We start from the raw sequence: 18,618 nt of genomic DNA, 5'->3' as shown, positions 1-18,618 counted from the left end.
CTACCACTAGTGAATCCGTTGGAACATCAATTTGGAGAAGTGTGGTGGTATTTATAGTTCTAAATTAATGTTAGAATGTTTGACTTACAAGCTCCAACGTTATGGGCTCTCTAGAGTGTGCCCCAATTCACATGAGGGGATGGAGAGTGGAATGTGATGGAGCACAATATGGCCGGTCTTAGCTGTCAACGAACTCGCCTCTGAGTTGGAGTGTCGGGGAGCCTGAAACAGCAAAGAAGAGAGCTCCGGGGGGAACCCGGTGTGATAACTCCGAAGCTCAAGTCAGTAATCTCTCAATGGCAAAGTGTAGACCAGATAGCGCAAAGTTCACATACATTGTTTGTTGGGGGCAGGGGGTTCTTATAATCACTTCGCGCACTCGCTCCGAGGCCCTTGCTAGGCCGGGTATGATTACTCTTGTGTCTGTTAGTTTGGCCGTCGTCCTTTCTACTGGGACAGAACCACCACTGCCTAACCGTCTCTCTAACTGGAGATGGCGGTGTCAGGTGGTGATGGCAGGTGGCCATTTTAGAGTGCGGCCATCAAGCGTCAGATCCCAAGTCAGTCGGATGCAGCGCCCTCGGGTACGGACTTCCTCAGTGTCAGGCATGGTACGACTTGTTTGGTTTTGGTGCCCAGAAGGTGATGCGGAGTGGTGAACGAGGCGAAGTCTTGAGTTCGGAGGTATGTATAGGGCGAGCTAGTTCGGCGAGGTGTATCCCAAACTGTTACAAGGTTGGCCAGTTCAGCAAGGTATATCCCAAACTGATAAGGTAGGCAATTTCAGCGTGTATCCCGAATTGTTACAAGGTTGGCCAGTTCGACGAGGTGTATTCCAAACTGTTACAAGGTCGGCCAGTTCGACGAGGTGTATCCTGAACTGTTACAAGGTAGGCCAGCTCGGATTACTTTCTGGTTTGGGGCCAAGGGTGAGTTTGGGCCCCCAGTAGGGAGTTCGGTCCGCTGGTGTCCCCTTGTGTTCGCGCTTTAGGCTTGCTTTTGTGCAGAGATGTTGTGTTTGCCACGTGTCGCATAACTGTGAGGTCGGGCCAAATCTTCCTTCATCAATTGCCCCCCACTCCTCATGTCAAGGGTCTTGCCCTAGTGCGGGGAGTTTTGCGAAGTGGTAGGTGGATTTGTCCCATCCTTTGAATCTTGATTGCGTGAGTTGCTTTTGCGAGGGTTCTTCGGTTTCTGAGAAGGTGGGAAACTGACGGCGCGTTTTGATTTTCAAAAATTCGTGCCACTGGGACGTGACAGCGGGTCAGAAAAAGGCACGCCACTGCTGGACGTGCACTGGCACTTGTTAGGGAGACGTGCGGTGTGGTCAGTTTCAGAAAGACGTGCGTCAACGCGACGTCGGTTTCAAAAAGACGTGCGCCAATCACGTCTCGACCTCAGGGGACGTGCAGTCAGCACGAATGTGGGCCGTCGGATCATCTTTGATCTGCACGGTCGGTTCTTGGTTACTGTAGCTATAAATAGTGGGGGACCCCAATCGATTTGTCACTTCTGCGGTTTGCTTATTGAGCTCGCGTCCAACTTTTCAGCTCGCGTCCAAGTTTTTTCAGCTCACATCCAAGTTTTTTCAGCTCATGTCTAGGCTGGTTACATAGCCTCCAATGTTTTTTTTGGCTTGTTCCCGTCTCTGGAGCCTTCAAAACTTTCTTCCAGTGAGTACTTTCCTGAATCCACCTCTTTTCCTCAATGTCTAGCTTTGATAGGTCAGGCGACTCTTCAAGTAGGACTGACGTAGGTTCTACAAACCGAGCCGTATCCCCCGACTGCCTCAGTGATCCTGAGGTGGAACTCGAGGACTATGAACCAGTAGGCCGAGCCACTTCGGGCAGTTTGGCGTCTACCTCTCGTCGAGGTCGGATAGTAGACAGGTTTGATCCCTCGACCATGACGCATGAGGGGCTTCAATCTATACTTGTGTCTTACAATCTGCCTGGGGGGTATACATATTTTATTCCTTCGGGTAGCTTTCCTTGGGAACACGGTCCTGATGAGATCGTGATTTTTCGAGAGCAGCTCGCTGCGGGGTTGCGACTTCCTTTCCATCCCCTTCTTGTCGAAGACATAAACCACTTCGATGTCACCATTGGCCAACTTCATCCGAACTCCATTCGGAACCTGGTGGGGATAGTCTCCCTTTTATGCGAGTAGAATTTCCCTTTACACTTAGAGATATTCTCCTCCATCTTGATGCTCAAGAGACAAGCGGGTTCTCTTCCTGGGGGAAGATGGGCGTATTACCTTTCTCCTCGCCCGGGCTTTAAGCTTCTGCACAATCTTCCTAATAAAGTCCCGGCGTGGAAGCGGGACTACTTCAGTGTGCGAAGTGCACAAGGATGGCCCTTTAAGATAGGGTGGGGTGAGGTCGCTCCTGATTCAGGTGTTACTCTCGACAAAGAGATGGTGAAGGGCCTCCGGCAATGGGCATGACAAGTTTTGAAGTGCCATTACTACTTAACGGAGGCCAAGCTTATTGCGGTCGGCCTGAGTTCGGGTAGGTTTCTAGTTCTGCGGTTTCTTGTTGCTTTGTTCCTTTATTTTTTCTGATGTCGAACTCGTTTTCTGCCGGTGTGATGGACACGGAGAGAACTCGTGGGGGGCGTCTGTTCCAAGGTATGAAGAGGAGGAAGCGGGTTGCCAAACGAATTCGTACCAAGCTGCCCCTGGAAGAGGATCCTCAAGTTCTAGACAACACATAAGAGGATCTGCCCAGGGAGCCCGAGGTAACTCCACCGATGCATGAAGCTGTCGGAGCGCCTTACGCTGAGACCACTTATACAGGCGCTCCTGCATACTCAAGTGCTCCTGCTCACTCTGGGTCCGCTCATACGCGGGCTGGGCCCTCGGGTTCGGGAGCTCAAGGGGAGTTCAGGAGCGTGTTGACGCCGAATTACACTCTTCAGAAGAGTAGGGAGGCTACTTTCCCTGAGGAGATCGCGGCGTGGACTGATCTTCCTTTGAACCAGGTCATCTGCCGCGCCGTAACACATGCTGTGGTGGTAAGTCAAATTTCGTCTGCCTTTTTCATTTTTTGTCACTTTTGTTGTCATTCTCACTTGTTTCTTTTGGTAGGTGAATTCTTCAATTCATGCTTTAGCAGCCCAAGTGGAGAGGAGCTCGCGACAGGCACGAGCTGCTGAGGCTGCCGCTCATGCTGCTGAAGAGGCTTTCCGTGCTGCAGAGGCGAATACCCGAGCTGCTGAGGCGGCCGCTTATGCTGCCAAAGAGGCTGCTGCGTCGCAATGGCCAGGCAGGCAAGGTCTCAGCGTGATGCCGAGGCCATGGGGGTAGTTGTCAAGCACATGGCAGCCTTGAAGTTGGATTTTCAGCATCAAGTCGAATATCTTCAGGAGGACATCGGGGAGAAAACACAGATTTTTTCCCAATGCATTGAAGATGCCAAGAAGAAGGTCGTTGAAAACTACATTGCCTCTCCGCGTTTTGACGATCTGATGGTGGATTCTTACAGAAGGGGGTTCAAACGGAGCCGGTGGATGATCCGGAACACGTACCCCGACCTTGATGTTAGTGTCATATCCACTTCGCGTATAACTCAAGAGATGGCCAATGTTGCCGATGGTGAGCCGGACTCTGAAGGAGAGGCAGGGCCTTCGGGTGTTGTTGAAGTGCCTTCTGATGGCGAAGAAGTAGCTCCGGGCAGGTAAATATATATATATATATATATATATATATATATATATATATATATATATATATATATATATATATTGTAAGTGCCTTCTGATGGCCAATGTACTGTTTCTTCCAACGGAATAGATAATCTTTTTGCCCACGCGTTCCTTTTTCCCAAACTGTTTCTTTGTCAAGCTGATAATATGCCACTTGTCCGGGTTATTATACTTTTGTGACCTGTTTTTCCGCGAGTCTTTTGCAGCGAATTGATTTTTTGTCGAGCTGATAATATGCCCAACTTTTCTTTGCTTGTTTACGCTGATGTTCCTCTTGGCTCTGCATCGTGGCCCATAGGACCTGATTTTGTCCAATTCGCTTGGCGGTTTATAGGTAGTATCGCCTTAAGTTCACGATGTTCCACGCTCGAGGTACTTGTTTGCCTTCCAAGGCTTCGAGCTCGTATGCACCCCCGAGCGCTCTCTTTACTTTATAGGTCCCTTCCCAGTTTGGTCCAAGTTTGCCCCAGCCGGGTTCGAGCACCATAATCTTACGAAGGACCAGGTCGCTGACTCGGAAGCTTCGTTGCTTTACTTTGGCATTGTAGTAGTGAGCTACCTGCTGCTGGTAGGCTGCTGTCTGGATATGTGCGAGGTCCCTTACCTCATCCAGTAGGTCAAGGTTGGTACGTAACTCATCTCCCTTTGTCCGATCGTCGTACGTTTCTAGTCGCAATGTTGGTACTTTGGTTTCCGCCGGGATCACTGCTTCAGTGCCGTAGGTGAGGTTGAAGGGGATTTCTCCCGTGGCAGTTTTTTCTGTAGTTCGGTGATCCCACAAGATATTTGGTAGCTCTTCGACCCATAGTCCCTTAGCTCGATCTAGACGTGCTTTCAGTCCGCGCAGGATGGCACTGTTCATTACTTTCGTCTAACCATTTGCCTGCGGGTGCACGACTGATGTGAAGTTTTGCCGAATCCCCATGTTCTGGCACCACTCTTGGAACTTGATATCCTCGAACTGTTTGCCATTGTCGGAAATTAGTACCCGAGGTAACCCAAAATGACATACTATGTTCTTCCAAAAGAAGTTTTGTATGTTCCGGGCCGTAACACTTGCTAGAGGTTCGGCTTCTATCCACTTCGTGAAGTAATCTACCGCAACAACTAAGAATTTTCTTCCGCCTGTTGCTGGTGAGAATGGTCCCATGAGGTCAATGCCCTATTGTGCAAAGGGCCACGAGCTGGCGAGGTATTTGAGGTCGGAAGCAGGCTGATGGTGGATATTGGCGTGTTTTTGACACTTATCACATTTTCTGACGAAATTGACAGCTTCTGCTTTCATCGCTGGCCAGTAGTATCCTTGTCGAAGTGCTTTTTGGGCGAGTGCTCTGCCCCCCAAGTGTCTGCCGCACAGGCCTTTGTGAGTGTCACGGAGTATGAACTTGGCTTCGGCAGGTCGCAGGCAACGCAAGTAGGGGAGCGTATAGGACCGCCGGTATAACCGTTCGTCTATTATGACGTATTTGGCTGCCTGGCGCTGCACCCTCTTGGCCGCATTGCGTTCTGCAGAGAGGGTTCCATCTATCTGGAAGCTCGTGAGTGGGTCGATCCAGCTCGGCTCTGCTTCGATGACGGGAGCGACCTCCTTTGCCCCCCCGAGAATACTAGGCCGAGGTAAATCCTCTATGTACACGGTTCTCACGTTGTTGTGACTTGTGCTGGCTAACCGGGACAGAGCGTCGGCCTCAGTGTTCTCTGACCTCGGAATTTGCCTGATGAAGTGTGACTAGAAGTTGAGCAGGGCCTCTTTTACTTTCGCCAAATATGCGATCATGGAGAGCTCGCGTGCTTCATACTCGCCCGTAACTTGGTTGACTACGAGTTGGGAATCGCTGCAGATGACCAAGTGCTTTGCTTTTACCTTTCGCGCTAAGTTCAGCCCGGCTATCAGTGCTTCATACTCTGCCTCGTTGTTGGATGCCGCAAACTCAAAGCATAGTGCGTATTCTAATTTGTGCCGTCCGGGCTGCATAAGACTATTCCAACCCCACTGCCTTGCTGGTTCGAGGAACCATCCACGTGAAGGATCCAGGGCTCCTCATTCCAGTTCGCGTTTTGCCTGACCAGGAGAGATGCCACATTGGATGCTACTTCACGGGGTTCAGACTCTATTGGCTCGGGAGCTCTGGGTTCGCCCGAACTGGGGACCTCGGGCTCGACCTGTAGGGCTTCGTGGCTGAAAGTGCACTCGGCGATAAAATCTGCCAGAGCTTGGGCCTTAATTGCGGTCCGGGGTTTGTACTGGAGATCGTACTCCCTGAGTTCGATGGCCCATTTCGTCAGCCTATCGGAGACCTCGGGCTTCAGCGAAACTTGTCTTAGGGGTTTGTCGGTTAAGACAACGACGGTGTGAGCTTGGAAGTATGGGCGGAGTTTCCGAGCAGATATCACTAGTGCGTAGGCAATTTTTTCTATCTGCGGGTACCTTGTTTCTGCTCCCTGCAGAATTTTACTAACATAATAGATGGGCCGTTGAACCTGATCTACTTGCTTTATTAATACCGAACTGACCACTTCGTCGCTCGCCAAGAGGTAAGTCTTTAGCTCGTCGAACGCGAGCTGGCAATCTCGGGTCCATTCGAACCATTTGCCTTTGATTGCCTTGAAGAAAGGCAGGCAGCGGTCTGCCGACTTGGACATGAAGTGACTCAGAGCGGCTATGCGGTCGTTTAGCCTTTGAACTTCTTTTACTTTCCGAGGTGGTCTCATATCAAGGATGGCCTTTATTTGTCTGGGTTGGCCTCAATGCCGCGCCGGTTGACAATGTACCCTAGGAACTTACCCGAGGTGACACCGAATACAAATTTGTTTGGGTTTAGTCTCATGTTATATTGACGCAGAATTCTGAAGAGAGAATCCAAGTCTCTTATTAATTCTCGCGAAAACTGTGTTTTGACGACCATGTCGTCTACATAACATTCAATTTTCGTGCCAATTAAAGGCCGAAAAAGTTTATTTACAAGTCTTTGAAAGGTCGCACCAGCATTCTTTAGCCCGAAGGGCATGACCTTGTAACAGTACAGGCCAAACTCGGTAATGAAGCTGGTTTTTTCTTGGTCGGACTGGTCCATCTTAGTCTGGTTGTAGCTTGAGTAGGCGTCCAGGAAGCTTAGCAGCTCGTGTCCCGAGGTCGCATCCACGAGGCGGTCAATTCGGGGTAGGAGGAAGCAGTCTTTTGGGCAAGCTCGGTTCAGATCGGTGTAGTCGACGCACATGCGCCACTTGCCGTTGGCTTTTTTCACCAGCACTGGGTTGGCTACCCAGCTCGGGTAATGAACTTCCCTTATGAAGTCCGCTGCGAGGAGCTTTTCGACTTCTTCGTTGACCACCCTCCAGCGCTCCGGGGCTAAGTTGCGTTTCTTCTGTCTAATGGGTCTGACTACAGGGTCAGTGTTAAGCTTGTGAGTTATGAGGCCAGGATCAATACTAGGCATATCTGCCACGGACCATGCAAAAATATATAAATTTTGGAGTAAGAAACTCACCAGTTCAGTCCGCAAAGGCTCCTTGTTGGAGGCGCCGATCTGTAGAGTTCACGTCGAATCTGTAGCCGAGGTCGGGACTACAACTGTTTCCTCAATGGGCGAAGCTCGTTCCTCGCCCTGCTCCGCAGGTCGCTCTAGTTCGAGGTCGTCGGCTACCTTGTTTTTTCCCTTTAGGGCGGCAACATAGCATTTGCGGGAATCGAGTTGGTCGCCCCGCGCTACCCCCACACCGAAGTCCATGGGGAACTTCATTGCCAGATAATAGGTGGAGACCACTGCACGTAGAATATGCGTAATTGGTCACCCTATTATGGCGTTGTATGGGGAGGGGGTCGCGACCACCAGGAAATCGTGGTTGAGTCTTACTGCGTACGGCCATGTGTCGATTTCCACAGGTACTGTTATTTTTCCCAAGTGCCTGACTTCCTCTCCGCTGAAGCCTACCAGTGGAGTGTGAGTGGGTTTCAAATCGCTTTTCTGCAATTTCAATTGGTCGAACACCGATTTGAATAGTATGTCCGCCGAACTGCCTGAGTCGACCAGCACGCGCCGGACTTCGAAGTCACTGATCCTTAGCTTTATGACGAGCGCGTCGTCGTGGGGGTAGTGAACACCTCGCGCGTCGTTTTCTGTAAAAAAGATCGGTTCTTCCTTCTTCGGCCTCTTGGGAGGGTTCTGCTCCTCTCGGGCTGCTTCGCGAATTGACGTCCTTGTTGCCGCCAAAGTGCATCCTGCCACCACCGAACCGCCCACTATCACGTGGATGGTTCCCCGGATTGGCCTTTCTTCTAGGGGAGGTTGCTGCAAGACTTCGGCCGAAATGTTGCTTGGCTCGGGGACATCCTTCCCGTGTTCCCCTTGCCGACCTGCTTTATTACTATTGTCGTAGTGTACAAAATTTCTTAAGTACCCGCGACGGATGAGTCCTTCTATCTCATCGCAGAGATTATTACATTGCTCAGTGCTATGACCATGATCTTTTTGAAAACTACAATATAAATTTTTGTTCCTCTCGTTGGGGTTGCTCTTCAGGCGAGGTGGCCACTTTACGTAAGGCGCGTCCTTGATCGTCATTAGAATCTCGTTCCGCCTTGCATTCAATGGCGTGTAATCCGTCTGAACTGCTAAGGGAGCTCGGGACGGTTGGCTCGGCTTCGCCTCTCGGTTATGGCCTCTTCTATCGCTGGGGTTGGAGGGCTGCTCGCCCTCTCTTTTTCTTTTTTCAACCCCGCCTTCGATTCTCTGTTGATCTCTTCCTTTGTTCTCATAAACTTGTTCGCAAGCTTGAGGAAGTCGGCCATGGTTGCTGGCTGGCTGGCCACCATGTGCCATTTGAACTCTTTGTGCGTCACCCCTCTTTTGGCCGCGACGAGCTGTACCGTGGGGTCTAACCGTGGGATCTGCAAACATTCTTCATTGAACTGTTTGATGTAGCTCCGGATGGGTTCTCCCTCTCTTTGGATTACCCTGAAGATACTTTCCTCGGTTTTGGGACACCTTTTACTGGTGACAAAGTGCGTAGTGAAGATCTGCACGAACTGGGGCCAGCTTTTTATTGACCCAGAAGCTAGGTTCTGGTACTAGGTGTGGACCACCCTCTGAAGGTGGTGGTGAAGGCCACACATGCACTACTCGCTTGCCCTAGCGAGGTGCATTTGCGACTGGAACGCGTCGACGTGGTCGTTGGGGTCGAAGGACCCATCATACTTGTCCAGAGAAGGGAGTTTGAAATCTCTAGGCAAGGGGACTGCCAAAAGTTCAGCTAAAAGGGGGGAAGGAATTGAGAGAACGGGAATGGTTTTTACCTCGCCCGAGTTCGTTTCTTCCTTGCCTCTGAGCTCGGGTAGCACGCGAGTAGCAGTTCGGCGACTTTGTCGATGCCTTCTTTGAGTGGGCCTGGTGCTGGTGCTGCTTGCCTCCGTGTTGCCGAGCTCGATGGGCCCGAGTTGCTGGCCTGCTGCTAAGGCGCTGAAGCGGTTCTCCGTGAGTAGGAACTCGGGCTTGGAGCACCAAGGTGACTTTGTTGGCGTGGTTCTTAACCCACCCGCGGGCTGCGAGGCGGGGGTGATCTTTCTTTGATTTCGGCCCGGGGATGAGGCCTGACTGTTAGGGGGTTTTGTGGTCGGGAAGCCTCTCCTTAGTGAGGTCGTCCACCTTGAGGGGAGGCCTTGACCGGCTTTGAAACAGGGTGCTGGGGGGGGGAGCGGCTGGTTCAAGGGTAGCTGAGGGAATTGTTGTTGATAATGGTGTTGGGAGAGGTGGTGCAACACCTGGTGTTGCTGGAGTTGGTGCTGTTGGAACTGCTGCATTTGGGCCTGCATTGCCCGCATCAGATCATCTATTTGGTTTTGGCGGGCTGCCAGTGGGACAACAGTTGGTTCCGCGAAGTTCGTTTCGATGGGTAGTGGGAGAGGTGCCACCGCGTGTGGCACATTCAAGCTTGGGATCCCATCCACTTAAAGGGGGATGGTGAACTGCCCAATGCACACCGCCGGAGCATGAAGTTGCTCTTCGGTAGTGGTTGTTTCGGTTCCACGTCCGGCACTGCTGGAGGAGGCCATTTCAGTGTTGGAGTGGGTGTTGGAGTTTTTGAAAGGAGGGTAGGTAGAAGAGATTTAAAGGGAGGCTTTTAGAAGTTGTTCCCACAGACGGCACCAATTGATGGAGCGCAATCCGGCCGATCTTAGCTGTCAACGAACTCGCCTCTGAGCTGGAGCATCGGGGAGCCTGAAACGGGAAAGTGATAACTCCGAACCTCAAGTCAGTAATCTCTTAAAGGCAATGTGTAGACCAGATAGCGCAAAGTTCACACACCTTGTTTGTTGGGGGCAAGGGGTTCTTATAATCACTTCGCGCACTCGCTTCGAGGCCCTTGTCAGGTCGGGTATGATTATTCTTGCGTCTGTCAGTTCGAACGTCATCCTTTTTGCTGGGACAGAACCGCCACTGCCTAATCATCTCTCTAACTGGAGATGGTGGTGTCAGGTGGTGACGGCAGGTGGTCATTTTAGAGTGCGTCCGTCAAGCGTCAGATCCCAAGTCAGTCGGGTGCGGCGCCCTCGGGTACGGACTTCCTCAGTGTCAGGCATGGTACGACTTGTTTGGTTTTGGTGCCCAGAAGGTGATGCGGAGTGGTGAACGAGGCGATGTCTTGAGTTCGGAGGTATGTATAGGGCGGGCCAGTTCGGCGAGGTGTATCCCGAACTGTTACAAGGTTGGCCAGTTTGGCGAGGTAGATCCCGAACTGATTAGGCCAGTTCGGCGTGTATCCCGAACTATTTACAAGGTTGGCCAGTTCGACGAGGTGTATCCCGAACTGTTACAAGGTTGGCCAGTTCGGCGAGGTGTATTCCAAACTGTTACAAGGTCGGCCAGTTTGGCGAGGTGTATCCCGAACTGTTACAAGGTAGGCCAGCTCGGATTATTTTCTGGTTTGGGGCCAAGGGTGAGTTCGGGCCCCCAATAGGGAGTTTGGTCCGCTGGTGTCCCCTTGGTGTTCGCACTTTAGGATTGCTTTTGTGTCAAACTGTTGTTTTTGTCACGTGTCGCATAACTGTGAGGTCGGGCCAAATCTTCCTTCATCAGAATGCATGTGGGGTGTGTTCTATCTTCTATGAGTTCGAATCACCTACCAACAAAATATGCTTCGACACCCTATTAACATAATTTGACATTGTATATCTCATACATGATGAGTCCCATTTTTATGGTGGGCTCCAGTTTCATAGTTAGATGTGTGATGTTAGATGATGTATATAGAGTATTGAAACATGTTTTGTTGGTAGGAGATCCAAACTCTAGGCATGTTCATTGTATGATTTAAACTGTAAAATCGAATTGAATCAAATTGAACTTATAGTTTGGTTCAGTTTATACTTTAAAATGGTTTGGCTTATAAGATTTTACAAGCCAAATTAAACCATAAAAAATTTTATATAATAAATTTCTTAATTTTATAATAAAATAACAAAATAAAAATTTTATCTTTAAACTTTCAAGGGTTGTTATTTGGACTTTCTAATTGGATTAGATCCAATAAAATCATAGAATGAATGGCCCTAAATCCCCAAACTATATTAAAAATGACACCAAACTGTGATAAAACAGTTTAGTCTGATTTGATTTCCATAGTAAAATTTTTTGACTTAAAAATTTCTCAAACCATTATTTACTGATTTGATCTAAATCATGCATCTAAAGAGAGAGATATTGGGTCATTATTATTAATTGACAGCCCCTAACGCATCATCAATTTCAGCTAATCCGGACACGTTATCAAACAGCCCCCTGAACAAGGGAAGACTTAAATTGCGGTGAATGTGACCGTGAAAGGATATAAAGTTATAAACCATTGGAGACAAGCTAAAAAATCTCAAGAGCTCTTTACCTGTTTCTTAGGAAAATGCTTTAATCAATCAATTAAGAGAACCAGTCGGAGACCCACCACCAACATGCAGCGTTTCTGTTTGAAAATTCAACTGATAGAATAGATTAATGTGTATTTCTCTTGCTAAGCCAACCGTTGTTGAGTCAAGCTTCACATGTATATCCCTTACTGTTGCAAAACCTCAAGGGAGGACCAAATTATTAGTCGGTGGAATTCAATGTTTAATTTCCTGCCGGGCTGAAAGCATAAGCTATTAGCTATTAGGTGACGTCTTTCAATAGTTTTTTTTTTTTTTTCCTTCTTTTTTTTAATATGTTATTCCACATAAAAGTTTATCAAAGTTGAAGTGTGAATACATAAGTCCGTTCATGAGAATTCAAACATAAGACCACTTAGTCAAACAGACTTAATACCATCTCAAGAAATCTTTCAATCTAAAAGTTTAAATTATTAGGTGAGATCTCTGAATAGGTTTTATTATCTAATAAAAAAAATAATTAGATAATTTAGTGATAAGCCTTTAAGCATATTTTATTTCTAATTGAACTTTATTTGTTTCCATATAAAGATAAATAAACATTCGGGGAGGGGTGATTGATGAATCTAGATTAGCTGAACCCTTTATTTGTACAGTGGGCAGTCGAATCAATAATAAACTGGTGTAGAACATTATTATTGGTTCTACAGCATTCTGAGCTATTGCATTCGGCTCAATCTATTTTTCATTGAAATATATATATATTATTGGTTTCACCTTTATCGAGTGATAGGTCCAATACGCCAAGAATTGAGTTTACATAGATGTTCTCATCCTCAATGATCAGAACTGATTGAAGAAGAATATACTTTTGTTTTCTTTTGCTTTACTAGCTTTATTGTTTGCATATTCTTATCATCAAACACTTGGGGGATGTTTCAGTGTTAGTATCATAGGCTGTTAAGCTATTTATTTCTTGTGATTCCAAGACAATTCGACTGTATATAGTTGGTTTAGAAAAATATCATTTTCTTAAAACCAAATCACAGAAAAATGCTCTTGGTTGTGTAGTGTAGCATTTTGTTTTTTATTTCTTTTAAACATGAAAATAAAAATATATTGTCAAAAATATTTTTCCTCAAGTAATTTTCACACCATACGTATTTAAAAATTGCATTGCATAGAGATTCTGATCGAATGGATCTTACTTCACTTTCATATTTCTTTTCTTTATTCTATTTATACTTTAGACTCAATTTCATTTATGTATACTTAAGTGTAGGTTGGTGTAACGGATTGAAGCTTTAAAGCAACACTTGTAAATAGTTCGGAAGAAATTTATAAATTTCATTAAAGCTTAATTTGGAAGGAGTACAAATACAAATGTGTACAGTATAAATTTATACAAAATATAAGGTTTTGCTGTCTATAAATTTGTATTTGTACTCCTTCAAAACTGAGCCTAAGGCTGTGTTTGGAAACAATGCAAATGGAGTGTAAATCCCGGTTTAGGGTAAATTTGCACTGTTGTTCACTTTTGCCTATGCGCAACATTACATTTATGCATTGACAAATGACAGAAAACACATTTTCCAATACATATTTACATTGATAATAAGATTATGGTTTTCCACTTGTATGTAAAAGACATACTTTATTGGAATTCATGTTTGCATCCATTACAACTAAGAGTATGTTTGGTAAGAAGGTAAATTTGTCCGTGCAAAATTAACCCAACTTTACAATTTATATGGGCCGTTTTACACTCTCCATATTTACATTCACACTTATTTGCATCATTTCCATGCGCAGCCTATTGTACATATAACAGAGTAACGGACAACAATAACCCAAATTAACTATATGTAAACGAAAACATGTTTCTGCTTTTGAAATTAAGAATCCTTTGGTTGGTTTCAAAAATAGGTGTATTAATTTGGTTAAGAGTTTACCAAGAGAAAGAAAATTTGGGTAAAACAATCTGAAAATATAATTACTCTATTTTGAGAAATTAAGCACATATTCAATAGCATGTTCGTTTTGGCTACGTGATATATTTACGGGTAAAATACAAAAACCTCCCCTGAAGTTTTTAACAATCATAAAAACCTTCCCTATAGTTTCATTTTAATAAATACCTCCCCTGAACTTTTGAGAAAACTTCACAAAAACCTTCATTCCGTCACTTTTTCAGATAGAAAACGTTAGACTAATGCACCGATTTTTTTTCCAAATACCTATTTTACCCTTTTATAAATTATTTTACATACAAAATTATTAAAATAACCTTGTTTTAACTTGACAAAAACCTCTTTAACGGTCATGTTCAATTTGTATTTGAAGCAAGAAATCAAAAACATTTATGTTTGAAGAATTACCTCCTAATAAGTGGTCATCTTATTATGTTCCTTTTTTTTTAACTTGTTTGGCCTAACAAATCAGTTACACATATCACATATGGGACATGTTATAGGTTTCAATATATAGTATGAGATCAACATGATCAGTCTATGCTTTATGTTAGGATGGGGAACTATCAACTGTCTTTTGTCTAGATGTGGCCCCTAAAACCCGCTAATCCTTTCTTTAACCACAGATATATATGCATGGAATGCCAGCCGGAGAGTGTATCAAATGGACGTAATTTAGGTTGTGTTTGGATAATAAGCTTCAGGATTTGTGCTTTTAATGCCCTGATTTGAGAGGGTTTTTGACCCTTTTCATGTTGTCTTTTAGCCTTTAAAGTGGACCCCATCTGAAAGTCTTGAACAATGTATGATGGAAAGCCCTCATTTCTATTTTTCACCCAAAAAAAGAAGAAACCTTCCCCTCAAAAGCTTCTTTTAATAGCTTCTCCAAAACTTGAACCCTCCCAAATGAACTCTTTAGGTTTTATGCTTTAAGGCTTAAAAGTGTTTTGACTTTAGATCATAATATTTCTAATTAGCAGCAAGTTTTACCAAATGTTCAACACACTTTTTTTTATTCAAATTCATTTTTCACAGTTCAAAGCTCAAAAAGCAAAAGTTTATCCAATAACATAATTTTTGAGCTTTGAGCTGTAAAAAAGCGAATTTGAGTAAATAATTTTCATGGAAAAGAAACATCTCTCTCATTGCATATAAAAAAAAAAAAAAAAAAAAAACATGAAGAAAGAAATAAAGGACCAAATGACTAAAGTAATACATTGAATGGATTTTTCACCGGTGATTGTTAATTTAGTCAACCTCCAACCAATTGATATTAAGGTTTAATTTGGAAGGAGTACAAATTAAATATAGACAAAATATAAAGTTTTGCACTTAACATATTTGTATTTGTACTCCTTCCAAACTGAGCCTAAGTGTTTATCTCGAGTCTGAACATTGCTTCTCATGCAGAAGGTCAAAGACACTATCAAAATGAGGCCCACCATGTCCGTGCATGGTTTATTTATGACGTAATTGACTTGAATCATCTATTTCCAAGTTGGAAATTAGATTGAGTCATGGTACTGATTCCAGATATGCATGATTCTACCAAGTCAAATGACCAGGTAAGCAACGAAAAGAAGAAGAAAATAAATTAAGTCAAATCCATTATGATTGGTTTTAAATATTGCCCTTTTCTAAAGTCCTACAACCGAAGGTTCTCTGCCAAGTATCCGTTTAGAGGGCTTTCACACAGTAACTTCTGGTATTACATGAGCTGAAAAATTCAGATTGTCATAAAGTTGTGTTTGGTAAACATCTGGAAAGTTGAAAATAGACATCTGAAACAGCTCAGTCAACACATCTCAATCAATAAAGAAGCCCCCTCAAATGGCTCTAAAGCTCACATGCATCTAAGAGCTTAACTGAGATAAATTAAGCTGTGAAAACCCTTTTCTTATTGCCCCAAATTGAAGTTGAGAACAGAAACTAATAGAAGCAGGAAATAAAAAATGCACAAATCGCCTCTAACAGCTCTGTAAGATAAAAAAAAAAAAAAAGATAAATATGAATGTTAGAAAAAAATCCAAACAGAAGAGAGAGCAACATTGGACAAAACCCTATAAAATGAAAAACTAACAAAATGCCATTGAGATCAGATAATTCATATTTTTCTTGTTAACATAATTAACCTAAAACCAAAGAAATGAGAAACCCCAAGCAGTAAGTAAACCCCAACGCCGGCAATGATGTTGCTATCCAATGTTGGAAACTGTGAGCAACCTACAAAGGAAAAATGGGGAAACCAAAAGAATTAGTAAACCCCAAACAGCCGAAAACTTAACGCCGGCAATGAATCGCTACTTGTGGGAAGTAATGAGCAAAGGAGGGCAGTCCACCATCCTAGACATTCATCTCAGGTTCCTGATGACCAGAGTAAGAATTGAGAAGAAAACAAACCCCAACCAATTTAACCTGTAGTGGAGATTCATTAGCATATGCTCAAATACTTGAATTCATCCTAAAGTATAAACTTTGCCTATGCTGGAAATAAAGAAAAGACCTCACCATTGTTCCCACTGCATCATATCCAAGTGAAATATGCCTTGAAAGAAAAACATAAACAAAAAAAAAAAAAGTAGTTTTACAACAAATTAGTACACACTCAAACCAGAAAAAGAAAAAAAAGAAAATGGGTTCATTAGTATATACTGAAAAATTCTAGTTCTTTTAGGAAAAATTAAAAAAAAACCAATAGTGTAATATGAAATTTCTTAGGTATGCTAAAACAGTATACCTTGAAAGAGGAACATGAATAGAGACCTTGAAATATATGACCAAACATATATCTAATTAGTTAAAAAAAATGCACATAAGTAATCACATTAATTTTTTTTATCCAAAACAATAATATAATATTGAGATTGGTTACCTATACTAAATATGTTAATGATCTCAAAGACCTTAAACATGAATCATAATAAGACAAACACCAAAATAAACTTAGATTGGAAAAATCACAATTTCGAAATATAAATAAACCACCAAACAAAGCATAAAACCAAAAGTTGCACTGAACACGCTAAACAAAGCATAAAATCAAAACAACCCAATTATAACTTCGAAGAAAACCTAAGGTTCAAAACTCACACACTGTAAGAAAACGAGAATCCCTATGTCCAAAAGAGCAAAAAAGGAACCAATATATTGGAAAACCTCACTAGAATATTAACAAATAGAAAACTACCATTGTAGAAGAGGTCAATACATGAACAACTGGAATGATGCAGAATAGGAGGGCAAGCTCCATCCAGGAAGGCCAAAACCTGTTAACATGAAAACCCTAAACAAAATCACGAGAAACCACATATTAAGTATTAGGGAAAACCCCAAAACAAAAGGATACCCCAACATTAAGTAATAACAAAAGAAAAATAGATAACACCCAATGAAAATTCATTAAATTCCTAAAGCTCTTTCTCACCCCCACTAAGTTTGCAACACCTCTCTCCCTTCCTCCCTTGGCTCTAAATTGTAACATATGAAACACTTCCTTCAATAACCATTTTATAATGCCTATTTATAACCTCAACATATTTGAAGTTTCATTAGCGTGGTTCAGAAAAAAAGGTCCAAAATCAATAAATAAATAATTACAAATGTGTTTAAATAGATTTACATCCAATGTTTTCCCCACAATTCCAGAAATTGCTGACCCTCTTCGTACATCAATTCCGGTAATAGTATGAAACATAAAAAATTTAACATAAAGGAAAGGCCTAATTCTTGAGCACCAAATTTATACCATCGGGTAATAGTCCTTCCAATCATAAAATGCCTGCAATTTCTTGCACCAGACCAAAACACGTTGTATTAGAGAAAGAAAACAAATGAAAATGGCTTGTTACAGAGATTGAGAATAAATCACAGAAGTTGAAGATAAAAGGGAGCCACGTTGAGTCATTAAGAGTAATGAGCAAGTTTCTTATGAAATAAGAAAAATATCTCTAGGATTCGGAATATAAAAAATAAAAGATTTTCAAGCAAAGCATAATACTCATTAATGAGCAAGTTTCTTACCTTTTTCATCGACATGTGTATTTATTTGTGAAGGAAATCAAACAAACAATGTAGAGAAGAATGAGAATTCCTTCTACCTTAAATTAATATCTAGAATGTAGAGTTGTAGGGCAGTAATGTCATTTGTGCTAGCTGTTAGCATGTTAGCATGTTAGCAGTGTTAGTAAGTTATAAGCTAGTTATTTCTGTTATTCTTTTAGTTGCTGAGAAGTTTTGTTAGTTGGGGCAATTTTGTAAGTGTGCAACTTTTATATATATAAAATTGAGTGGGGCGGCAAGTCATTGATTCCACTCTTTCTCTTCGTTCCTCTCTCTCTCTCTCTCCCTATTTCATTCTCTGGTTTTCTTGTTGAAATTCTTATCTAGACTAGGACTGACCTCAGTCCCTATTAAACAAGCAAGATAAAAACAAAAACCCTAAGAATCAATCACCAATAACAGGGAAGTCTATTTTTCCTTTGTACCTATGTAATGTGCTTTGATTCAACCAGCACCTTATCTTCTTGAGGACTGCTTGGCATCAATCACCATTCCTTTCATTTGAAACTTCCAAATCCAAACTTTTGAAGGCATAGGTTCCATGCCTCCACCCCTCCTGCTTCCAAAGATTGCACGGACAACTGATACGTATGTATGGCGATTTTCTTCATTTTCCTCCGACAATATTTTCCTAACTCTGGTGATATTCCCCTCTCTCTGACCATCTATCAGTATTGATTCTCTCTCTCTCTCTTGTAACAACAGTCAGCACCAGTGAATCCAAGCATCTAATCACCGAGAAGGAAGGGTTATCTGACTTCCGAAGCGGATCCAAGAAATCAGATTATCTTGCTTGATCACCGTATCTATGCCGAGACGAATCAGATTACAGCTTGTCCAACTCGGAATCGTTCAGTACTCTCGAAACTACTCTCTCATTTAGACACCAGCGTTTCTCTTGCTGGTAAAGTTCTGTAGCTATTGGAGATGGTTAAGTGTCTAGAGGGCCACACAACGGTATGCGATGATCCACTGTGTTCTAAGCTGCTAATGCTCTTGTTTAAATACGTGAGTCATTTATTGTTAGTGA

The sequence above is a fragment of the Nelumbo lutea genome, chromosome 3, assembly GCF_056320005.1.
Source record: "Nelumbo lutea isolate HS-2025 chromosome 3, American lotus-T2T, whole genome shotgun sequence".
Lineage (NCBI taxonomy): Eukaryota > Viridiplantae > Streptophyta > Magnoliopsida > Proteales > Nelumbonaceae > Nelumbo > Nelumbo lutea.
The sequence above is the reverse complement of the archived record's forward strand: the minus strand, read 5'-3'. Positions refer to the sequence as shown.